Source organism: Triticum dicoccoides, chromosome 7A (genome assembly GCF_002162155.2).
Source record: "Triticum dicoccoides isolate Atlit2015 ecotype Zavitan chromosome 7A, WEW_v2.0, whole genome shotgun sequence".
Lineage (NCBI taxonomy): Eukaryota > Viridiplantae > Streptophyta > Magnoliopsida > Poales > Poaceae > Triticum > Triticum dicoccoides.
The window spans coordinates 116,005,646-116,032,323 of NC_041392.1; the positions used below are offsets into that span (position 1 = coordinate 116,005,646).

Here is a 26,678-nt window from a genome sequence, read left to right on the forward strand (position 1 = left end):
AACTATATCTCCACCTCTCTATGTTTCCAATATGATAAAATTGCAAGAAATTGTTTATACTATGCATTGGCCTTTAATTTGTGTGCATGAATTGTTCTTTTATGACATGCCGATGCATAGGAAGAGAGTTAGACTTCGTCATTATGTTATATATGTTACTTTGTGCTCACTACTAAATTACAAATCATTGTTAATTAAAATTGCCTTTGATATACCTTGGGATCCGGGTGGATTCACTACTTGAGCACTATATGCCTAGCTTAATGGCTTTAAAGAAAGCGCTGCCAGGGAGACAACCCGGAAGTTTTAAAGAGTCATTTATTTCTGTTGAGTGCTTTTATATAGTTTAAAAACAACAAAAATAAAGAGGGGAACCCAAAACTTTTTCAAAAAGGAAAGCGAAAGTGAGAAAGACAAGCATTGTTGAAGTGGGAGCTAGCCTTGAACTTTGTTCATGCTCATGGAGACTTTGTTAATTATCCCCTTTTACAATTCCATTTTATTATAAAAATAATGTGCCAAGGTTTGCCTTTAGGATGTTTACATTTGCTTGATGGTTTGTACGGTGCAGGACAGAAACTTTGGCTGTAGTGCGCGATTTTACATTTTTAGCTGGAACGTCAAATGGTTCTGATTCTTTTTGCACTGTCTTCCTATACAAATTTTTTATTTTTCCTAATTTTGGAAGAATTTTTAAAGTATCAGAAGTATGGTTAATGTTCAGATTATTACAGACTGTTCTGTTTTAGATAGATTCTCTTTTTGATGCATAGTTTGCTTGTTTTGATGAAACTATCAATTTATATTAGTGGATTAAGCCATGAAAAAGTTATACTACAGTAGACACAGTGCAAAAACAAAATATGAATTGGTTTTCAACAGTATTTAGAGTAGTGATTTGCTTTATTATACTAACGGATCTTACCGAGTTTTCTGTTGAAGTTTTGTGTGGATGAAGTGTTCGATGATCGAGAAGGTCTCGATGTGAGAACAAGGAAGAGAGGCAAGATCTCAAGCTTGGGGATGCCCGAGGCACCCCAAGTAAATATTCAAGGAGACTCAAGCGTCTAAGCTTGGGGATTCCCCGGAAGGCATCCCCTCTTTCTTCAACAAGTATCGGTATGTTTTCGGATTCGTTTCGTTCATGCGATATGTGCAATCTTGGAGCGTCTTTTGCATTTAGTTTTCATTTTTCTTTTATGCACCATGCTGGTATGAGATAGTCCTTGGTTGATTTATAGAATGCTCTTTGCACTTCACTTATATCTTTTGAGTATGGCTTTATAGAATGCTTCATGTGCTTCACTTCTATCATTTGAAGTTTGGATTGCCTGTTTCTCTTTACATAGACAACCGCCATTTGTAGAATGCTCTTTTGCTTCACTTATATTTGTTAGAGCGTGGGCATATCTTTTGTAGAAATAATTAAACTCTCTTGCTTCACTTATATCTATTTAGAGAGATGACAGGAATTGGTCATTCACATGGTTAGTCATAAAATCCTACATAAAACTTGTAGATCACTGAATATGATATGTTTGATTCCTTGCAATAGTTTTGCGATATAAAGGATATTAGAGTAATGCTAGTGGGTAGTTGTGGATTACTAGTAATACTTGTGTTGAGGTTTGTGATTCCCGTAGCATGCACGTATGGTGAACCGTTATGTAACGAAGTCGGAGCATGAGGTATTTATTGATTGTCTTCCTTATGAGTGGCGGTCGGGGACGAGCGATGGTCTTCTCCTACCAATCTATCCCCCTAGGGTCATGCGTAGTAGTACTTTGCTTCGAGGGCTAATAAACTTTTGCAATAAGTATGTGAGTTCTTTATGACTAATGTTGAGTCCATGGATTATACGCACTCTCACCCTTCCACCATTGCTAGCCTCTCTAGTACCGCGCAACTTTCGCCGGTACCATAAACCCACCATATACCTTCCTCAAAACATCCACCATACCTACCTATCATGGCATTTCCATAGCCATTCCAAGATATATTGCCATGCAACTTCCATCATCATCATATACATGACTTGAGCATTCATTGTCATATTGCTTTGTATGATCGTAAGATAGCTAGCATGATGTTTTCATGGCTTGTCCATTTTTTGATGTCATTGCTACGCTAGATCATTGCACATCCCGGTACACCACCGGAGGCATTCATATAGAGTCATATCTTTGTTCTAGATATCGAGTTGTAATATTGAGTTGTAAGTAAATAAAAGTGTGATGATCATGATTATTAGAACATTGTCCCATGTGAGGTTATCAAAATAAAAGTGGCCAAAGAAGCCCCAAAAAAAGAGAGAGGCCAAAGAAGCCTACTAAAAAAGAAGAAAAAAACAAGAAAATGAGAGAAAAAGAGAGAAAGGGGCAACGTTACTATCCTGTTACCACACTTGTGCTTCAAAGTAGCACCATGTTCTTCATATAGAGAGTCTCTTGAGTTATCACTTTCATATAATAGTGGGAATTTTCATTATATAACTTGGCTTGTATATTCCAACGATGGGCTTCCTCAAATGCCCTAGGTCTTCATGAGCAAGCAAGTTGGATGCACACCCACTTAGTTTTAGTTTGAGCTTTCATATACTTATAGCTCTAGTGCATCTGTTGCATGGCAATCCCTACTCACTCACATTGATATCTATTGATGGGCATCTCCATAGCCCGTTGATACGCCTAGTTGATGTGAGACTATCTTCTCCTTTTTGTCTTCTCCACAACCACCATTCTATTCCACCTATAGTGCTATGTCCATGGCTCACGCTCATGTATTGCGTGAAGGTTGAAAATGCTGAAGCGCGTTAAAAAGTATGGACCAATTGCTCTGCTTGTCATCGGGGTTGGGCATGATGTGAGTATTTTGTGTGGTGAAGATGGAGCATAGACAAACTATATGATTTTGTAGGGATAACTTTATTTGGCCATGTTATTTTGAAAAGATTGCTTTATTAGTAGGCTTGAAGTATTATTGTTTTTATGTCAAATGATAGGCTATTGCTTTGAATCACTCGTGTCTTAATATTCATGCCATGATTAGACATATGATCAAGATTATGCTAGGTAGCATTCCACATCAAAAATTATATTTTTTATCATTTACCTACTCGAGGACGAGCAGGAATTAAGCTTGGGGATGCTGATATGTCTCCGTCGTATCTATAATTTTTGATTGTTCCATGCCAATATTATTCAACTTTCATATACTTTTGGCAAATTTTTATACTATTTTTGGGACTAACATATTGATCCAGTGCCCAGTGCCAGTTCTTGTTTGTTGCATGTTTTTTGTTTCGGAGAATATCCATATCAAACGAAGTCCAAACGGGATTAAAACTGACGGAGATTTTTTTTGGAACATATATGATTTGGGGGAAGAAAAATCCACACGAGACGGTGCCCGAGGTGGCCACGAGGCAGGGGGGCGCGCCCCTGACCCTCATGGGCCACCCGTAAGGCGGTTGGTGCCCTTCTTTCGTAGCAAGAAAGCTAATATCCGGATAGAGATCGTGTTAAAATTTCAGCCCAATCGGAGTTACGGATCTCCGGGAATATAAGAAACGGTGAAAGGGAAGAATCTGAGAATGCAGAAACAGAGAGAGACAGAGAGACAGATCCAATCTCGGAGGGGCTCTCGCCCCTCCCATGCCATGGAGGCCAAGGACCAGAAGGGAAACCCTTCTCCCATCTAGGGAGGAGGTCAAGGAAGAAGAAGACGAAGGGGCCCCCTCTCCCCTTCTCTTCCGGTGGCGCCGGAACGCTGTCGTGGCCATCATCATCATCATCACCGCGATCTACACCAACACCTTCGCCATCTTCACCAACATCTCCATCACCTTCCGCCCTCTATCTACAACGGTCCACTCTCCCGCAACCCGATGTGCCCTCTACTTGAATATGGTGCTTTATTCTTCATATTATTATCCAATGATGTGTTGCCACCCTATGATGTCTGAGTAGATTTTTGTTGTCCTATCGGTGGTTGATGAATTGCTATGATTGATTTAATTTGCTTGTGGTTATGCTGCTATCCTTTGGTGCCCATCATATGAGCGCACGTGCGCGGATCACATCGTAGGGTTAGTTGTATGTTGATAGGACTATGTATTGGAGAGCAAGAGTGACAGAAGCTTCAACCTAGCATAGAAATTGATGCATATGGGATTGAAGGGGTCCAATATATCTTAATGCTATGGTTGGGTTTTACCTTAATGAATGTTAGTAGTTGCGGATGCTTGCTAATAGTTCCAATCATAAGTGCATAGAATTCCAAGTCAGGGATGACATGCTAGCAGTGGCCTCTCCCACATAATACTTGCTATCGGTCTAGTAATGTAGTCAATTGCTTAGGGGCAGTTTCACAACTCCTACCACCACTTTTCCACACTCGCTATATTTACTTTATTGCTTCTTTACTTACAACAGCCCCTACTTTTTATTTATGCTCTCTTTATTATCTTGCAAACCTATCTAACAACACCTACAAAGTACTTCTAGTTTCATACTTGTTCTAGGTAAAGCGAACATCAAGCGTGCGTAGAGTTGTATCGGTGGTCGATAGAACTTGAGAGAATATTTGTTCTGCCTTTAGCTCCTCGTTGGGTTATCATCGCCTCTCATGTGGATGCATCGGACCTCAAGGCCAGGCCAGGCCTACTACTGTTGCTGGGTAGAGTCCGGCCAGCAGCTGCTGCTAGGTATGATTCCCACCTCCTCCGAACCCCCTTGTGCTGTAGGCCTTCATGCGCATGTGTGGAGTCCTGTTTGTTTCATATCCACTGCTTGCCATCATATGCCATATCTTCCAAGTAGATTAGCACAGGGTCAGTGGTTTTTAGCAATTTTCTCATGCCCATGTGTGGGGTGGTAAACAGAGGACGACACACTAGTAACTGCACAACTCTGAAATGCTATTGATTACTCATTGTTACACCATGCATGCACCTACAGCTACAGGGATTTGTACTGGTTACTGAATGATGTGCGTTTTTCTTCAGTTTGGTTGAAAAATTGTCCCCCTTTTTGTGCATGCATACATCTGCCCACTAAGCCACCAAACATGTTGTAAGTCTTAATCTGTCAATGGTGTGACTCTGCGGTTACATTGTATCCTGGTAGAATTATTATGTTTGGCTCTCTACTCTAGTAGTGATGTATGTAGAGGCCACCTTGATTTTGTTATACACATGATGATGCAAGTATGGACTACTGTTTGTTTCATATGTAGTTATGTACTGCCATCATATAAATGCCTGCCATGTTCTTCATCACCCCTCCCTCTGATTCCTCCTACCTGTGTTTTGTTTTGTGTCTCAGATCTGTAGAAGCTGCCGCCGCCGCTGCCGATGTCGCTGTTGCAGGTGGAACAGGAAGAAGCCCTCATGGCTGTTGCACATCCGAAGTGGTGAGCGCCACCCCATTTTTTTGGTACTGTGAAGTGATGGTTGATTAGTCTATTAATCCAAGTATTCGTACATGCTGTGAATATATAGTGCAATCCTATTTTGTGTGTGAAAATGTACTAGTTATCTGCAATACAAGCTAGACATGAACCAGCTCTTGCTACTAAAGGAACATAGTATAAATTTAGACCTTGTGTGTGATGCTATAAATTCAGACATATACTATTGTTCATTTACCTTTGTGATCTGAGAAGTTGATGCCATATTTAAGGTTTTGGAGATGTACTACTGTTTATTTACTTATGTGATCAGCACCCCAATCCCAAGGTCCTCTATTTGGAGCAGCAAATCAAAGCTTGTTTGCTGCAGTTTGTTTTATACACTTCCTTTTGTAATATCAACAAATAAAATCAGCTGTTTGCATCAGATTGGATCATTCTCACTTATTAGTTGAGTTCTAAGTATGTAGTATCTTTAGTTCTCTTGTTATATTATAGTCAGAATTATACCGTGTGACTGAATCATGTGTTATTTAGTTGGCTCAGCAGTATCTTTAGTTTTCTGATGATTGTTCAACTCTCAATTCTGAATAAATAAGTAGTTGACCCTATTAGTTCTTTCTTTCTTCAGGGCTGCGACTTGATGGTCACACTGCTCTTTTGCTTTGCTTGATAATTCCAATCAAATCATTGTCAACACTATCATCATCAGGTCTTGATTCCCTTTATTCTCTCCTGCCTTGTGATGTTAGTCCGTGTGGGCTTACTAGTATTGTTAGATGCTGTCAGTTGAATTGATGGTCGTGGTAGTAGAATAGTACAGTACTCTTCTTCAGGTGAATGTGTTACGGTGACGTTCATTGCATGACATGCACTTGTACCAATATACCATGCTGGTACCTGTAGGTTAGCATTGTTGGTGCCTAACATGAGCTTGAATGTTGTAGTGGAAGTGTAGAACAACAGATTAGCGTGTTGTTGTCAAGTTGTTGGAATTTTTGCTATGCCTTGCTTAGTGTTTAATGAACTGAAGCATTTGGGCATGTATGTATAATTGTCTCAATATTTTTTATTGGAAATAATTTAACTCCCAACGTATCTCACTAATAGTTTATGATGTACATCAGGATCTAATGTTGCTGAGGATGCTGGTGCTGTGACAGAAGATCAAGGAAGCCTCGAGATGCGCACCGCAGTTTTAGTTGATGTTGCTAGTTTTCCACCATGTTTTGAATATTTGATGTTGTTGATGTTGCTAGTTTGCCACCGTGTATATGCGGTTGGACATGCAAACATCTATATGATGTTCTGAATATTTGAACAAATGATTCTGTATTTAATAATTTAATCAAGAATTATTTATTGTTTTATGTTGAAATGTGTAAAATTGAAATCTATGAATGAAAAAGACCGAACACGTTCTACTGGACCAAGTAATATTTTGGGTCTAAAAAGGCTATGGCCCAAACAATAGTGGGCTGGAATATTGTGCATTTAAGAAAAACCGGTAACAAAAGGCTTAATGAAACGAACTGTGAAATGGCCTAGGCCCAGAAAATAAAAAGGCTAAATTGTAAGGCTTGGCCCATATAGCTGACCAAAATTAATAAGAAAATACATATAAAAAGGCTGAATTGTTGGGCTCGGCCCATCTAAAACACCAAACTGGACCGGGCCGATTCTTATCAACGACCTTTTCAATTGGTCGCAATTTTGCCACGTCGGATCCGACATGGCCTGGGCAGAGAGCTAGCGACCAAAACAGAAGGTCATAGAATCAACGACCTTTTGTTTTGGTCATGGAATTCCACGACCTTCTCACAGAGAAGGTCGTTAATTTCAGTTTACGACCGCCAGCTTTTGACCTTCTGTTTTTGGTCATAAAAAGGTCGCAAATGAAAAACAATGACCTTTCAGTGACCAATAGTGATGGTCCCAAGTTGACATATTTCTTGTAGTGGAGATTTGTGATTAGGAACCTGATTATGTTGAAGATCCTCCCCGGCAACGGCGCCAAATATTCCTTTTGATGTCGCTTGAAGCTACGTCGGTATTTCCTCAAAGAGGAAGGGATGATGCAGTACAACGGCGGTAGGTATTTCCCTCAGATATGAAACCAATGCAAGGTTATCGAACCAGCAGGAAAACCAAGCAACACAAGGTAAACAGCCCCTGCACACAAATAATAACCACTCGCAACCCGACGTGTTAAAGGGGTTGTCAATCCCTTTCGGGTAACGGCGCCAGAAATAGCGTGCGGACGGGAATAAGTTGTAATAAATTGATAGATCGAACGCCAAATAAAATAAATAGAAATAAAATGCAGGAAGGTATTTTTGGGTTTTTGAATTAATAAATCTAAAAATAAAAGCAAATAAAAGTAGATCGCAAAGGCAAATAATATGAGAAAGAGACCCAGGGGTCGTAGGTTTCACTAGTGGCTTCTCTAGAGAAAGATAGCAAACGGTGGGTGAACAAATTACTGTTGGGCAATTGATAAAACCTCAAATAATTATGATGATATCCAGGCAATGATCATTACATAGGCATCACGTCCAAGATTAGTAGACCGACTCCTGCCTGCATCTACTATTATTACTCCACACATCAACCGCTATCCAGCATGCATCTAGTGTATTAAGTTCATGGAAAAATGGAGTAATGCAATAAGAACGATGACATGATGTAGACAAGATCCGTTTATCCATTGCGTTAGATATAGATCCCATTTTTTTATCCTTAGTAGCAACGATACATACGTGTTGGTTCCCCTTCTATCACTGGGATTAAGCATCATAAGATCGAACCCACTACCGGGCACCTCTTCCCATTGCAAGATAAATAGATCAAGTTGGCCAAACAAAACTCAAATATCGGAGAAGAAATATGAGACTATAAGAGGTCATGCATAAAAGAGATCAAAGAAACTCAAATACTTTCATGGATATAAAAACATAGATCTGATCATAAACTCAAAGTTCATCGATCCCAACAAACACACCGCAAAAGAGTTACATCACATGGATCTCCAAGAGACCATTGTATTGAGAATCAAGAAAGAGAGATGAAACCATCTAGCTACTAACTACAGACCTGAAGGTCTATAAAGAACTCCTCATGCATCATCGGAGAGGCACCAATGGAGGTGGTGAACCCCATCCGAGATGGTGTCTAGATTGGATCTGGTGTTTCTGGACTCTGCGGTGGCTGGATGAATATTTCATCGACTCCCCTAGGGTTTTGGGAATATTTAGGTATTTATAGAGCAAAGAGGTGGTCCGGGGGCACCTGAGGTGGGCACGCCCTGGTGGGTTGTCCCCTCCTCGGGACTCCCCCTAGGTGCAACCAGGGCCCAACTTCTTCCTTTTGGTCCATAAAAATTCATCTTAAAGTTTTGTGGCATTTCGACTCCGTCTGATATTGATTTTCTGCGATGTAAAAACATGGAAAAAACAGCAACTGGCACTTGGCACTATGTCAATAGGTTAGTACCAAAAAATGATATAAAATGACTATAAAATGATTATATACCATTCAAGATCGATAATAAAACAACATGGAACAATCAGAAATTATAGATATGTTGGAGACGTATCAAGGCCTTAATATCCCTTAGACTTCCTTATGGACCCCGCTGTCACTGGAGGGTAGGAAAAAAGATGTCATACAAGTTCTTATTATATGCACGTATGACTATACACGGAATACATGCCTACATTATATTGATGAATTAGAACTATTGTGTATCGTTCTAGGTTGTGACTGTTACATGATGAATGTTATCCAACACAATTATCCATCACTGATCCAATGCCTACACATTTCACATATTGATCTTTGCTAAGTTACTTTCATTGTTGCTGCTGTTACGACCACTACAAAACTGCTACCGTTACTATTACCGTTACTATTGTTACTGTTGCTACTGTTGCTACTGCTATCAAACTATCATACTACTTTGCTACTAACACTTTGTTGTAGATATTTAGTTCCTCAGGTGTGGTTGAATTGACAACTCAACTGCTAATACTTACAAATATTCTTTGGCTCCCCTTGTGTCGAATCTATAAATTTGGATGAAATACTATCCTCAAAGATTGTCGTGATCCCCTATACTTGTGGGTTATCAAAGGTCATCCTTCTGGTGCACACGACGGGGAAGGCGACGGTGGGAGCGGTGGCTTGCGGTGGCGGCCCAAGAGTTGCGCGTGGGACGTGGTGGCCTGCACCCACCAAGGCGCATGATGAGACGGCGGCACAGGGAAGGGGTGGAGTTGGCTTAGCCACGGGGTCCACGGACATCAACGCCGCCGTTGGTGTTGGGCTCCGACGGGTGAAGAGATCGAGATCATCCATGTGTGGCGGCGTTGTGCGATATGCGTAATTTGTTGATGGTTATATCGACCACCCATGAATCGACCGAATAGTTTTTTTTTCCCTGGACTATGTTCGGTTAGATAAATGGGCTGGCAGAGGTGACCCAGTTAACCATAGTGCTTCATTTTTTCTGGAGCAGCAGCCTCTTAGGACAACAAATTTAATGATCAGAAATGTCCAAATCAAAAAAATAGATGGCCAGAAACGCTAAGCGCGTGAGATGGCTGGATTAGGTCAGTTTTATTAACCTAAACTAGATGTCTACGAAGCCGGGGCCGTTTGGCCGAAATTTCATAGACTCACAGTGCCCATTTTGCAAAGAATCTGAGAAGCTCAGTGCATGCACTTTGCCCCGCTGGTGTCCATGTGTTGGCACAAGAGCAATTTGTACCTCAAATGCACCTCCAAGCCAAATTATTATACTTGCGTTGTAGGTTTTGTATGTTTTTTATGAAAGTGAACCCACCTGCCAAGCTCTTGTACTAGGAGCATAATTCCCTACATGTAATTAAGAACTTCGTTGTAAATACTTAACTATTTTCTAACTTTCCTTGTGAGTGTTTTTTTCATATCTCTTTTTAGCTTTTGTTTACTTGATCATAATTCTGTTTTTTATATTTTTTTGGTTGAATAGCCTATCATTTCTGTGGAACTACAATTCCACATCATACGTCATAAGCCTAAAAATAAGGTCAGGAGACGGAATTTGCTCGGTATGAAAAGTTTAGGGTTCCAGATGCATGTCTAGGATTTAAGTATTTTTGAAAGACTTAGGAGAACGAAAAAGTACTTCCGCCGTTCTATAACACATGTCATGGTTTTAGTTCAAACTATGGAACGGAGGAAGTATTTGTTTCGTCGAAGATTGTTCAAGATCATTACAAATGGTTCAATACATGGTACCACAAACTGAATACTGATGTGGCATTTGGCATAGACAATCTTGATGGTGCTATGTGACATGAACAAGGGACGGTTTATCACTGTTCGTAAACCAGGGTGTTGAATGTAACAGGCTCTTGTTGTCGATTCATATTGCTCGGAGTTCCAATATTATGTAGGAGCTCCCGGGGCGGTTCTTTACCCAACTCCGCGAAAAGCATCTGCAAAGAACAAATGTTACTACTCGTACATATCATGCATGGATGAATTACGGCTCGACTATTAGATTCTCAAATAGATTGTGTTCTTACTTCCTACTCACCAAAATCATCCGGGTGTGGAGTTCTTGCCGCTGTGCTAGAGTCTTGTTGGCACGACGGAGCTCCTGATTCTCTTGCAATATATCGGGCATGGAAACCGGCCCGCCATATCGGCGCCCCAGCCGGTCACGTCCCGCCGGTGGACTCGCGGCCGCCTCGGCGAGCCTGCGTATCTCCGGCCAAAGCGGGGACACGCGCGGAGTCCTGTCCGTGGAGGCTCGGACGGACGAGACCTTGCCGGCCTCGCCGATCACGTATACGTCGCAGAAGTCCGGCGCGCCCTTGGAGATGGCCGTCGGGATGTCGTCGGCCGCCATGAACCTTCTGGCAGGGAATTCACACGCTGCCGCTGTTACGGCCGCGAGAACGACGACGACGACAGAAACACACGCCACGGCGACGACTTAATTCGAGGCACGCACGTACGTACCTTCGGAAGAGGCCCCTCGCGGTGGCGCCGACGACGAGCTTTTCGACGACGCCGCGCGACGCGAACTCGACGATCGACCTGGCCACGTCGCCGTGGCCGTCGTCCAGCACCGCGTCCATGCAGAAGACCTGCATGCACCTTCACATCAAATTGGTTTTCTTTTTCTCTGCGTGCACCGGCCGGCGTGTGGATGAAAGGAAGGAACGTACGCCTTTGCGCGCGCAGAAGACGCGGAACGGGAGGAGGATCTCCCTGACGCGCGGCTGCGCCGGCTTCTTGACGTGGACGAGGACGATGGGCTGGGGCTGGCTGTTCCTGTTCCCCGCGAGCGCCTCCTCGACGGCCCACTTTAACGCGCTCGCGCTGTTCCTGCCACTGTCGACGCACACCGCCACAAGCCGCGGCGAGCTCGACGGCGCCTCTTCCAGATCCCTGTCATCCTGCTGGTACCTGCACATCGTTATGGTCGGTCTCCCACCTTCTTCTCCGAGCTTCGGCGATGATTCTCCAGTTTAGATGGATATGCATGCATGCACGCTCTCTTCTCATTGGTCGATTATTAAGGATGCTCGCTCTATATCTGCCTTTTTTAGCAACTCTAAATTTTGAACACCGATAACTGCCACACGTATGATGGGAGCAACACCCGTCCACACACCGTGTGTGGTGTGAGCAGAAGACAGCCCACACGTGCCATGTGTGGGCGAATATTAGAACCGCCCACACGTGTGGCAGGAGGAACACCCTACCACACACCCTGTATCAACATACATGTTTCGTGCGGGATCGAACTTAGACCGAATGATTTTCTGTTGGCACAACATGACGCTGGCAACGAAAAAAGCACATGCAGCCCAGTTACCTATTGCTTCACTAAAACAAGCCAAAAAACAGCACCAAGAACATGTGTTTATAAAAATTAAAAACAATACAGTTGCCGTATAGTACATACGTGCCAACAAAAACAATTTGACTTGTGTCAGAATTTTTTTGCCATGGCAACAAGTTTGCAAAGTGTACATGGAAAAGTATTGTACAAAATGATATATATATACATATATATGTAATGCCATGGCGCAACAAGTTTGATAGAGTTGCTGTATACGAATGATTTCTATTAAAATTGCTGTTATTGATCTGGTTATGAAAATTATGGTCTAAAAGTATTGGAATTACCATGGTCTAAGCAGTAAACAATGCCAACGCAAAAACTGCATATTGATTATACCCAAGGAAAAAAATTGGTTGAAAATTTGCCATGACATCTCTACTGCTATATGATGGCAAATTGTATGAATTTGCCATGGAAAATATTGTTGTTTCCCAAGCTAAAAACATGGCAAGTTTTGCAGCGGGGGTGCATATCAACTTGCCATCACATAAAAATTCAAACAAATGCCATGTTTTCAAAAAACAAAACAAAAAAATCATGGTCGTCATCATGGAGGACGACCTCCTGGTCGGCATCTTAGTCGACGTCTAGGCCGGGGGAGGAGTTACATTGCCATTGTCAAATGGAAAGTAGATTTTGCCGTGTTGCTAAAGGAAAAGAACATTGCCATGCTTGAACTTAATTTGCCATGGGGCAAATAAAATTGCGATGGTATCTATTTTTGAAACATGAGTAAATCTAATGTTGCCATGGTCCCGTTAAATTTGCCATGGTCCCTTCAAAGAAGAAACTTTGCCATGTTGCAAAAAAGGAAAGAAAATTTACCATGGTCCTTAAAATTGGAAATTGCCATGCTCCGAAAATTGCATTTGCCGTGATACACACACTAAGTTTGCCATGGTCCTGTTCGAAAACAAAATTTGCAAGCTTGTAAAAGAAGGAAGAAAATCTGCCATGCTCCATAAACTACCGTTGCCATGAAAGATGCACTGAGATTGCCATGGTCCCATTGAAAACAGAAAATTTGCCATGTTGCAATAAAGAAAGAAAATTTGCCATGGTTCATATAATTAAAAATTTGCCATGCCCTGTAAACTACATTTGCCATGGTCCCATTTAAAAAGAAAATTTGCCGTGTTGCAAAGAAGGACGAAAAATTGCCACGCTCCACGAACTGCCATGAAAGAAAATTTGCCATGGTCCCATTCAAAAAATAGAAAATTTGTATGAGGCATAGACTAAAAAATGCCATGATCCATAAACTATAAGTCCCATGATGCATTCACTAAATTTTCCATGGTCCCGTTCAAAAAGAAAAATGTCATGCTGCAAAAAAAAGAGAAGACATTTGCCATGGTCCATATAATAAAATTCCATGTTCCATAAACTATATTTGCCACGATCTATTAAAGTAAAATCTGTGGTCCAAACAAAAGTGATTTTTGGACATGTTGCAAACAAAAGAAATTGCCATGCTCCGTAAAGTACAGTTGCCCATGCTCCATGAAAGTAAATTGCCATGGTCAAAAAATATGAAGCAATTTTTCCATGTTAAAAAGAAACAGAAAATTGCCATGGCAAAAGCATGTTCAAATTTGCCATGGTATTTACCAAAACTTGCCATATTTTATGTGATTAAAATTGCCATGTATGAGAAAACAACACAAAAAATGATTAAATTTGCCATGGCAAAACTGCATATTCAGATTTGACATGGCAAAAACTGCCATACTTCACATTTGCCATGGCAAAATGCATATTCAAATTTGCCATGGCAGAAAAAATGAATATTTCAAATTTGCCATGGCAAACAAATGCATATTTTAAATTTGCCATGGCAAATGTATGATCAAATTTGCCATGGCAAAAATGCATGTTCAAATTTGCCATGGTATTTTACCAATATTTGCCATCTTTTAGTATGATTAAATTGTTGTGTAGGTGAAACAACGCAAAAAATGATCAAATTTGCCATGGAAAAAATGCATAATCAAAAATTGTAGTTGGATTTTTTTTCAAATTTACCATGGTTTCATAGAATAATTTGCCACGAATATGAAATGATAAGGAAAATGATGAAAAATTGCCATGGCAAATGTATGTTCAAAATTTGCCATGGATTTTTTTTTATCAAAGCCATGGCAACTACTCGTAACATATTATGCCCATGGCAACAAATTTTTCATGGCACCCCCACTACATAACTTCGTGATCCCCTTGGCTTCCTCTCACATGATGAAGTTGCTACAGAAAAAAGCAAGGCTAGGCGGAAGCCAGGGGAATCTCTACTGACCAATGCACATCGTTCCATTCCCCCTACCATCTCCATGAGTTAGCTACTAGCACACATTAGTCAGCAACAATGCTACAGAACATGGACCAAAATAGCAGTTAGCAGCAACAGTTAGCAAAATGCAGAGCGCCAAATTTTGGGGGCAGTGCGACACTGATGAAGCAAAGCATCCAGCGGCTAGCCCCTCGGATGTATCTAGCAGGGGATGGACTCACCATGGTGGGCAGTGGCGCCAGCTGGAGGAGTGGGAGGAGGTTGCTCTGGGGTTGTGACGAGCAGTACCAAGAGCGCGGCGGTAGCACTGGCAGCTCGGCCTCACGGCAGGAGGCGATAGTCGTCGGGGGAACCGGCCGCTGCAGGGGGTGGAGCCGAGCCCAAATCGCCTGCGTAGCAGAAACGTCGTCGGACCGTGCAGCCCCAAGCGCGGCGGCCTTCTGGTCCTCGCCGGAATCGAACCCGCCGCCAAAACTGCTCGCGGCACCATCCTTCTGCTGTGCGCATGCACACCTCTGCCGCCGCCGCCACGCACGGAGACGAAGGGAGAGCGCCGCCGCCGCGCACGGAGACGAAGGGAGAGCACCGCCGCCGCACTCCTCCATGTCAGGCCGTCATGCGAGGCCGCAGCCGTCGAAGCAGGGGCCTCCGTCGATGCGGGGTGGGTGGAGGGGATCTCCTCGGCGCAAGGCTTCCGCGGGAGCAGCGGAGCTCCTCGTCGCGTAGCTGCACTCCTCCATGCCCACCACTGTTAACGCGGAGGCCGCCGTCGATGCGGGGAGAAGGCTCCGCCACAGCCGCTCTAGCGAGTGGAGTGGGGGTGGGGGCCTGAGGCGAGAGGATAAGGTGCGCTGGTCCTTCGGCAGATGCTTGAAGATTCAACATCTAAGCGTTCGGGCTGAATTGTGAACTGCCGCACGCATTCGGGCAAGGAGTGTTTCGCCCACACAACACCGTTTGCTTACGTGGCTTTTGACCCCGATTGCAATTGCTATAAAATTCGTGCAGATGGATTGAACGGCATCGAATGCGTGTGGGCGGGTTTCTAAATGCCACACGTGTGGGCGTTAACATTTCCGTAAATTTTTGGCTGGCGATGGATGAGAAGTAAGCATACATTATTTTTTTAGTTTTTCAAAAAGGAAAACAATTAAGATCATTTTTTAGAAACACATGTAACTTTATTGGTCATAACAATTACAGGTACACAGATTTGAACCTATGATTCAAGGAAATACAAAGTAACTCCTATGACTAAGAATTACAATGAAGTCTCTTGTATACACCTTCTTCGTGGTAGTAATATCTGCTTGAAAAAAATACTCCAAACACTTCGGTAAAGAGGTTGCAATTAGATTGAAACAACGATGTTGTCACTCTTTCACCTGCATGATTTTTGAAAGCGCCTTGAGTGGCCCATCTAAACAGATGGAAAGCTTTGATTGATGAACGTACTTGGACCGGGGATGATCCCTTAAAAGTGCAGGTTGTCGAATCAATATATCTTCAGCATGATGTCGATGAAAGATTTCACCTCCACAAAGAATCAAACCAACAAAAAAAACTTGACACAACAACATAAACTCATCAGATCCGAATAATCGAATCTGCAAAGACAGAAAACTCTCTAACCTCATGGCACTGCCAAAGAACGAGATGAAGTTTATTCTCACCAAACTATGATTACCACTAGGCGTTGACGAAGAACAAAGAGGTTTTGAAGATCCGAGGTCCCCCCACCTCTCAGCGCCAAAATGGCAGCTGGAGGCGCGGGGACCAAAATTTCTCGGATGGCGATGACGACAGCAGCACAAGAAACCCTTTGTTTCATATTTGAACTAATGGAATCACTTTTATGAGATATGAAAGCTTTTTGGCAATATTGGAATCAAGGTTGTCTAACATAAGGGAACGAGCCCACGCTACTTGTTGGGGATATAACCCCGTGATATGACCCAGCCAGGAGGGGCCGGGTCATATCGTTGGCGACTCATAATTGAAGGCCCAATAAGGTCTAAGAAGACAAGATGAGAAGACAGGAGGCGGCTCACAAGCAGGCCTGCTGAAGGACTACAACCCGGAGACGACTCAAGACCTGAAGGTGTGAGTCGCCTGATGATAGCTTGCCTAACAAGGGAAGATGATTTAGAGACAGAGTCGGTTACGTTATGTGATCCGGTCTGGACTTCTGTAAGCCGCCGGGCCTCTACTTGTGTATATAAAAGTGAAACCCGGCGGCGGGTTAACTCAAGAAACAATTGATCGATAGCCAGGTCAAGCGTATTCGCTCCCTTGTAATCGAAACTCAAGTAATACAACTAGAAGCAGGACGTAGGATTTTACCTCGTTGTGAGGGGCCGAACATGGGTAAATCCTTTGTGTCCTTTGTCCCGTTCAACCCCTTCGAGCTAACCTATGTCACGATGGCTCCACACCTAAGTCCTTACACTAGGGCATCTGCCGTGACAAAATCACGACACTACTACTAGGTGTTGTAGCTGTAGCGCAGGTTGTATGACCAGTGTTGTTGCTAAATGAGGCCCACCAGCCGGCCCCGTGTATGGGTAGTGGCAGCGAGGGCCATATGACCCTCGCTAAAGCTACATGGTTAGTTGTAGCGTGGGGCTTATGCCCAACGCTGAAACTATGGCTCAACCCAAGAGTACGGTGATGCCCACTTAGCAGCAGCGCGGGATGGAAGCACCCGTGCTACTACTAATCTATATTTGTGGCATTGGGTTTTGACCCTTGTTACTGCTACTTAACAACAATCTGGGGCACTTACCCGCCGCTGCTGCTAAGCATCTACCTATAAGGTATTTTCTAGTGGTGGTTGTAGATGTATCAATATGTTATTCTTGTTGTAGGGTGTTGCAATTGAAGGAAATATGCCCTAGAGGCAATAATAAAGTTGTTATTTATATTTTCTTATATCATGATAAATGTTTATTATTCATGCTAGAATTGTATTAACTGGAAACTTAGTACATGTGTGGATACATAGACAAACAGAGTGTCCCTAGTGTGCATCTACTTGACTAGCTCGTTAATCAAAGATGGTTAAGTTTCCTAGCCATAGACATGTGTTGTCATTTGATAAACGGGGTCACATCATTAAGAATGATGTGATGGACAAGACCCATCCGTTAGCTTAGCATAATGATCGTTTAGTTTTTCTGCTACTGCTTTCTTCATGACTTATACATGTTCCTCAGACTATGCGATTATGCAACTCCTGAATACTGAGGAACACCTTGTGTGCTATCAAACGTCAAAACTTAACTGGGTGATTATAAAGATGCTCTGTAGGTGTCTCAGGTGGTGTTTGTTGAGTTGGCATAGATCGAGATTAGGATTTGTCACTTCGTGTATCGGAGAGGTATCTCTAGGCCCCCTCGGTAATGCACATCACTATGAGCCTTGCAAGCAATGTGACTAATGAGTTAGTCATGGGATGATGCATTACGAAATGAGTAAAGAGACTTGCTGGTAACGAGATTGAACTAGGTATGATGATACCGACGATCGAATCTCGGGCAAGTAACATACCGATGACAAAGGGAATAACATATGTTGTTATGCGGTTCGAACGATAAAGATCTTCATAGAATATGTAGGAGCCAATATGAGCATCCAGGTTCCGCTATTGGTTATTGACCGGAGATGTGTCGCGGTCATGTCTACATAGTTCTCAAACCCGTAGGGTCCGCTTGCTTAACATTCGATGATGATTTGTATTATGAGTTATGTGATTTGATGAACCGAAATTTGTTCGGAGTCCCGGATGTGATCACGGACATGACGAGGAGTCTTGAAATGGTTGAGACATAAAGATTGATATATTGGAAGGTTGTGTTTGGACACCAGAATGGTTTCGGAAAGGTTCGGGCATTTTCTGGAGTACCGGGGGTTACCGGACCCCCCCCTAAGAGTTAATGGGCATTCATGGGCCCTAGTGGAGAGAGGAGGCAGCGGCCAGATGGTGGCGCCCCCCCCCAAGCCCAATCTGAATTGGACTAGGGTTGGGGGGCCACTTTCCTTCTCTTCTCCTCCTCCTTCCCTCCTTCTCCTAGTGGGAATAGGAAAGGGGGGCGAATCCTACTTGGACCGGGAGTCCAAGTAGGAGTCCCCCCCATGGCGCGCCCCCCTTGGGCCGGCCACCTCTCCTCCCCCCTTTTATATACGTGAGAGGGAGGCACCCCAAAGACACACCAAGTCTTCTCTTAGTCATGTGTGGCGCCCCTCTCCACAGTTACACACATCGGTCATATCGTCGTAGTGCTTAGGCGAAGCCCTGCGCCGGTAACTTCATCATCACAGTCGCCACGCCGTCGTGCTGATGGAACTCGCCCTCGGCCTCAACTGGATCAAGAGTTCGAGGGACGCCATTGAGTTGAACGTGTGCTGATCGCGAAGGTGCCATACGTTCGGTGCTTGGATCGGTTGGATCACAAAGACGTTCGACTACATCAACCGCGTTACTAAACACTTCCGCTTTCCGTCTATGAGGGTACGTGGACACTCTCCCCGCTCGTTGATATGCATCTCCTAGATAGATCTTGCGTGATCGTAGGTAAATTTTTTAAAATACTACGTTCCCCAACAGTGGCATCCGAGCCAGGTCTATGCGTAGATATTATATGCACGAGTAGAACACAATGAGTTGTGGACGATAATAGTCATACTGCTTACCAGCAATGTCTTACTTTGATTCGGCGGTATTGTTGGATGAAGCGGCTCGGACCGACATTACATGACCGCATTCATGAGACTGGTTCTACCGACGTGCTTCGCACATAGGTGGCTAGCAGGTGTATGTTTCTCCAACTTTAGTTGAATCGAGTTCGACTACGTCCGGTCCTTGTTGAAGGTTAAAACAACACACTTGACGAAAAATCATTGTGGTTTTGCTGTGTAGGTAAGAACGGTTCTTGCTAGAAGTCTGTAGTAGCCACGTAAAACTTGCAACAACAAAGTAGAGGACGTCTAACTTGTTTTTGCAGGGCTTGTTGTGATGTTATATGGTCAAGACATGATGAGATATAGATTGTTGTATGAGATGATCATGTTTTGTAACCGTTATCGGCAACTGGCAGGAGCCCTATGGTTATCGCTTTATTGTATGAAATGCAATCACCATGTAATTGCTTTACTTTATCACTAAGCGGTAGCGATAGTCGTAGAAGCAATAGTTGGCGAGACGACAACGATGCTACGACGGAGATCAAGGTGTCAAGCCGGTGACGATGGTGATCATGACGGTGCTTTGGAGATGGAGATCAAAGGTACAAGGTGATGATGGCCATATCATATCACTTATTTTGATTGCATGTGATGTTTATCCTTTATGCATCTTATTTTGCTTAGTACGACGGTAGCATTATAAGATGATCTCTCACTAAAGTTCAAGGTACAAGTGTTCTCCCTAAGTATGTACCGTTGCTATAGTTCGTCGTGCCGAGACACCACATGATGATCGGGTGTGATAAGCTCTACGTTCACATACAACGGGTGCAAGCCAGTTTTGCACACGCAGAATACTCGGGTTAAACTTGACGAGCCTAGCATATGCAGATATGGCCTCAGAACACTGAGACCGAAAGGTCGAACATGAATCATATAGTATATATGATCAACATAATGATGTTCATCATTGAAAACTACTCCATCTCACATGATGACCGGACATGGTTTAGTTGATATGGATCACGTGATCATTTAGATGACTAGAGAGATGTCTATCTAAGTGGGAGTTCTTAATTAATATGATTAATTGAACTTTAATTTATCATGAACTTAGTCTTGATAGTATTTGCAAATTATGTTGTAGATCAATAGCTCACGTTATAGCTCCCCGTTTATTTTGGATATGTTCCTAGAGAAAAATAAGTTGAAAGATGATAGTAGCAATGATGCGGACTGGGTCCATGATCTGAGGATTATCCTCGTTGCTGCACATAAGAGTTATGTCCTTGATGCACCGCTAGGTGACGGACCTATTGCAGGAGCAGATGGAGACGTTGTGAATGTTTGGCAAGCTCGGTATGATGACTACTTGATATTTTAGTGCACCATGCTTTACGGCTTAGAACCGGGACTTCAAAAACGTTTTGAACGCCACGGAGCATATAAGATGTGTTTAATGAACTGAAGCATTTGGGCATGTATGTATAATTGTCTCAATATTTTTTATTGGCAATAATTTAACTCCCAATGTATCTCACTAATAGTTTATGATGTACATCAGGATCTAATGTTGCTGAGGATGCTGGTGCTGTGACAGAAGATCAAGGAAGCCTCGAGATGCGCACCGCAGTTTTAGTTGATGTTGCTAGTTTTCCACCATGTTTTGAATATTTGATGTTGTTGATGTTGCTAGTTTGCCACTGTGTATATGCGGTTGGACATGCAAACATCTATATGATGTTCTGAATATTTGAACAAATAATTCTGTATTTAATAATTTATCAAGAATTATTTATTGTTTTATGTTGAAATGTGTAAAATTGAAATCTATGAATGAAAAAGACCGAACACGTTCTACTGGACCAAGTAATATTTCGGGTCTAAAAAGGCTATGGCCCAAACAATAGTGGGCTGGAATATTGTGCATTTAAGAAAAACCGGTAACAAAAGGCTTAATGAAATGAACTGTGAAATGGCCTAGGCCCAGAAAATAAAAAGGCTGAATTGTAAGGCTTGGCCCATATAGCTGACCAAAATTAATAAGAAAATACATATAAAAAGGCTAAATTTTTGGGCTCGGCCCATCTAAAACACCAAACTGGACCGGGCCGATTCTTATCAATGACCTTTTCAATTGGTCGCAATTTTGCCACGTCGGATCCGACATGGCCTGGGCAGAGAGCTAGTGACCAAAATAGAAGGTCATAGAATCAACGACCTTTTGTTTTGGTCATGGAATTCCATGACCTTCTCACAGAGAAGGGCGTTAATTTCAGTTTACGACCGCCAGCTTTTGACCTTCTGTTTTTGGTCATAAAAAGGTCGCAAATGAAAAACAATGACCTTTCAGTGACCAATAGTGATGGTCCCAAGTTGACATATTTCTTGTAGTGGAGATTTGTGATTAGGAACCTGATTATGTTGAAGATCCTCCCCGGCAACGGCGCCAAATATTCCTTTTGATGTCGCTTGAAGCTACGTCGGTATTTCCTCAAAGAGGAAGGGATGATGCAGCACAACGGCGGTAGGTATTTCCCTCAGATATGAAACCAATGCAAGGTTATCGAACCAGCAGGAGAACCAAGCAACACAAGGTAAACAGCCCCTGCACACAAATAACAACCACTCGCAACCCGATGTGTTAAAGGGGTTGTCAATCCCTTTCGGGTAACGGCGCCAGAAATAGCGTGCGGACAGGAATAAGTTGTAATAAATTGATAGATCGAACGCCAAATAAAATAAATAGAAATAAAATGCAGGAAGGTATTTTTAGGTTTTTGAATTAATAGATCTAAAAATAAAAGCAAATAAAAGTAGATCGCAAAGGCAAATAATATGAGAAAGAGACCCGGGGGTCGTAGGTTTCACTAGTGGCTTCTATCGAGAAAGATAGCAAACGGTGGGTGAACAAATTACTGTTGGGCAATTGATAGAACCTCAAATAATTATGACGATATCCAGGCAATGATCATTACATAGGCATCACGTCCAAGATTAGTAGACTGACTCCTGCCTGCATCTACTATTATTACTCCACACATCAACCGCTATCCAGCATGCATCTAGTGTATTAAGTTCATGGAAAAATGGAGTAATGCAATAAGAACGATGACATGATGTAGACAAGATCCGTTTATCCATTGCGTTAGATATAGATCCCATTTTTTTATCCTTAGTAGCAACGATACATACGTGTCGGTTCCCCTTCTATCACTGGGATTAAGCATCGTAAGATCGAAACCACTACCGGGCACCTCTTCCCATTGCAAGATAAATAGATCAAGTTGGCCAAACAAAACTCAAATATCAGAGAAGAAATATGAGACTATAAAAGGTCATGCATAAAAGAGGATCAAAGAAACTCAAATACTTTCATGGATATAAAAACATAGATCTAATCATAGACTCAAAGTTCATCAATCCCAACAAACACACCGCAAAAGAGTTACATCACATGGATCTCCAAGAGACCATTGTATTGAGAATCAAGAAAGAGAGATGAAACCATCTAGCTACTAATTACAGACCCGAAGGTCTACAAAGAACTCCTCATGCATCATCGGAGAGGCACCAATGGAGGTGGTGAACCCCATCCGAGATGGTGTCTAGATTGGATCTGGTGTTTCTGGACTCTGCGGCGGCTGGATGAATATTTCATCGACTCCCCTAGGGTATTGGGAATATTTGGGTATTTATAGAGCAAAGAGGTGGTCCGGGGGCACCTGAGGTGGGCATGCCCTGGTGGGTTGTCCCCTCCTCGGGACTCCCCCTAGGTGTAACCAGGGCCCAACTTCTTCCTTTTGGTCCATAAAAAATCATCTTAAAGTTTTGTGGCATTTGGACTCCGTCTGATATTGATTTTCTGCGATGTAAAAACATGGAAAAAAACAGCAACTGGCACTTGGCACTATGTCAATAGGTTAGTACCAAAAAATGATATAAAATGATTATAAAATGATTATAAAACATTCAAGATCGATAATAAAACAACATGGAACAATCAGAAATTATAGATACGTTGGAGACGTATCAATGCCTTAATATCCCTTAGACTTCCTTATGGACCCCGTTGTCACTGGAGGGTAGGAAAAAAGATGTCATACAAGTTCTTATTATATGCACGTATGACTATACACGAAATACATGCCTACATTACATTGATGAATTAGAACTATTGTGTATCGTTCTAGGTTGTGACTGTTACATGATGAATGTTATCCAACACAATTATCCATCACTGATCCAATGCCTACACTTTTCACATATTGATCTTTGCTAAGTTACTTTCATTGTTGCTGCTGTTACGACCACTACAAAACTGCTACCGTTACTATTACCGTTACTATTGCTACTGTTGCTACTGTTGCTACTGCTATCAAACTATCATACTACTATGCTACTAACACTTTGTTGTAGATATTTAGTTCCTCAGCTGTGGTTGAATTGACAACTCAACTGCTAATACTTACAAATATTTTTTGGCTCTCCTTGTGTCGAATCTATAAATCTGGGTGAAATAATATCCTCAAAGATTGTCGTGATCCCCTATACTTGTGGGTTATCAAAGGTCATCCTTCTGGTGCACACGACGAGGAAGGCGACGGTGGGAGCGGCGGCTTGCGGTGGCGGCCCGAGAGTTGCGCATGGGACGTGGTGGCCTGCACCCACCAAGGCGCATGATGAGACGGCGGCACAGGGAAGGGGTGGAGTTGGCTCAGCCACGGGGTCCACGGACATCAACGCCGCCGTTGGTGTTGGGCTCCGACGGGTGAAGAGATCGAGATCATCCATGTGTGGCGGCGTTGTGCGATATGCGTAATTTGTTGATGGTTATATCGACCACCCATGAATCGACCGAATAGTTTTTTTTTCCCTGGACTATGTTCGGTTAGATAAATGGGCTGGCAGAGGTGACCCAGTTAACCATAGTGCTTCATTTTTCTGGAGCAGCAGCCTCTTAGGACAACAAATTTAATGATCAGAAATGTCCAAATCAGAAAAATAGATGGCCAGAAACGCTAAGGGCGTGAGATGGCTGGATTAGGTCAATTTTATTAACCTAAACTAGATGTCTACGAAGCCCGGGGCCGTTTGGCCGAAATTTCATAGACTCACAGTGCCTATTTTGCAAAGAATCTGAGAAGCTCAGTGCATGCACTTTGCCCCGCTGGTGTCCATGTGTTGGCACAAGAGCACTTTGTACCTCAAATGCACCTCCAAGCCAAATTATTATACTTGCGTTGTAGGTTTTGTATGTTTTTTATGAAAGTGAACCCACCTGCCAAGCTCTTGTACTAGGAGCATAATTCCCTACATGTAATTAAGAACTTCGTTGTAAATACTTAACTATTTTCTAACTTTCCTTGTGAGTGTTTTTTTCATATCTCCTTTTAGCTTTTGTTTACTTGATCATAATTCTGTTTTTTTATATTTTTTTGGTTGAATAGCCTATCATTTCTGTGGAACTACAATTCCACATCATACGTCATAAGCCTAAAAATAAGGTCAGGAGACGGAATTTGCTCGGTATGAAAAGTTTAGGGTCCCAGATGCATGTCTAGGATTTAAGTATTTTTGAAAGACTTAGGAGAACGAAAAAGTACTTCCGCCGTTCTATAACACATGTCATGGTTTTAGTTCAAACTATGGAACGGAGGAAGTATTTGTTTCGTCGAAGATTGTTCAAGATCATTACAAATGGTTCAATACATGGTACCACAAACTGAATACTGATGTGGCATTTGGCATAGACAATCTTGATGGTGCTATGTGACATGAACAAGGGACGGTTTATCACTGTTCGTAAACCAGGGTGTTGAATGTAACAGGCTCTTGTTGTCGATTCATATTGCTCGGAGTTCCAATATTATGTAGGAGCTCCCGGGGCGGTTCTTTACCCAACTCCGCGAAAAGCATCTGCAAAGAACAAATGTTACTACTCGTACATATCATGCATGGATGAATTACGGCTCGACTATTAGATTCTCAAATAGATTGTGTTCTTACTTCCTACTCACCAAAATCATCCGGGTGTGGAGTTCTTGCCGCTGTGCTAGAGTCTTGTTGGCACGACGGAGCTCCTGATTCTCTTGCAATATATCGGGCATGGAAACCGGCCCGCCATATCGGCGCCCCAGCCGGTCACGTCCCGCCGGTGGACTCGCGGCCGCCTCGGCGAGCCTGCGTATCTCCGGCCAAAGCGGGGACACGCGCGGAGTCCTGTCCGTGGAGGCTCGGACGGACGAGACCTTGCCGGCCTCGCCGATCACGTATACGTCGCAGAAGTCCGGCGCGCCCTTGGAGATGGCCGTCGGGATGTCGTCGGCCGCCATGAACCTTCTGGCAGGGAATTCACACGCTGCCGCTGTTACGGCCGCGAGAACGACGACGACGACAGAAACACACGCCACGGCGACGACTTAATTCGAGGCACGCACGTACGTACCTTCGGAAGAGGCCCCTCGCGGTGGCGCCGACGACGAGCTTTTCGACGACGCCGCGCGACGCGAACTCGACGATCGACCTGGCCACGTCGCCGTGGCCGTCGTCCAGCACCGCGTCCATGCAGAAGACCTGCATGCACCTTCACATCAAATTGGTTTTCTTTTTCTCTGCGTGCACCGGCCGGCGTGTGGATGAAAGGAAGGAACGTACGCCTTTGCGCGCGCAGAAGACGCGGAACGGGAGGAGGATCTCCCTGACGCGCGGCTGCGCCGGCTTCTTGACGTGGACGAGGACGATGGGCTGGGGCTGGCTGTTCCTGTTCCCCGCGAGCGCCTCCTCGACGGCCCACTTTAACGCGCTCGCGCTGTTCCTGCCACTGTCGACGCACACCGCCACAAGCCGCGGCGAGCTCGACGGCGCCTCTTCCAGATCCCTGTCATCCTGCTGGTACCTGCACATCGTTATGGTCGGTCTCCCACCTTCTTCTCCGAGCTTCGGCGATGATTCTCCAGTTTAGATGGATATGCATGCATGCACGCTCTCTTCTCATTGGTCGATTATTAAGGATGCTCGCTCTATATCTGCCTTTTTTAGCAACTCTAAATTTTGAACACCGATAACTGCCACACGTATGATGGGAGCAACACCCGTCCACACACCGTGTGTGGTGTGAGCAGAAGACAGCCCACACGTGCCATGTGTGGGCGAATATTAGAACCGCCCACACGTGTGGCAGGAGGAACACCCTACCACACACCCTGTATCAACATACATGTTTCGTGCGGGATCGAACTTAGACCGAATGATTTTCTGTTGGCACAACATGACGCTGGCAACGAAAAAAGCACATGCAGCCCAGTTACCTATTGCTTCACTAAAACAAGCCAAAAAACAGCACCAAGAACATGTGTTTATAAAAATTAAAAACAATACAGTTGCCGTATAGTACAT

The 26,678-nt window shown here is 43.4% G+C and overlaps 2 long non-coding RNA genes across 2 annotated transcripts; both read right to left on the minus strand.

The window, feature by feature from the left end:
• Positions 1–10,633: 10,633 nt before the first annotated feature.
• On the minus strand, positions 10,634–11,132 carry LOC119328141. The gene is made up of 2 exons (XR_005158855.1): positions 10,991–11,132; positions 10,634–10,889 (listed from the first exon to the last, which is right to left on the minus strand). It is a non-coding gene; the product is annotated as an uncharacterized LOC119328141 (long non-coding RNA).
• Positions 11,133–24,943: 13,811 nt separating this feature from the next.
• LOC119328061 lies at positions 24,944–25,442 on the minus strand. Its single transcript, XR_005158825.1, has 2 exons — positions 25,301–25,442; positions 24,944–25,199 (listed from the first exon to the last, which is right to left on the minus strand). It is a non-coding gene; the product is annotated as an uncharacterized LOC119328061 (long non-coding RNA).
• Between the last annotated feature and the right edge of the window lie 1,236 nt (positions 25,443–26,678).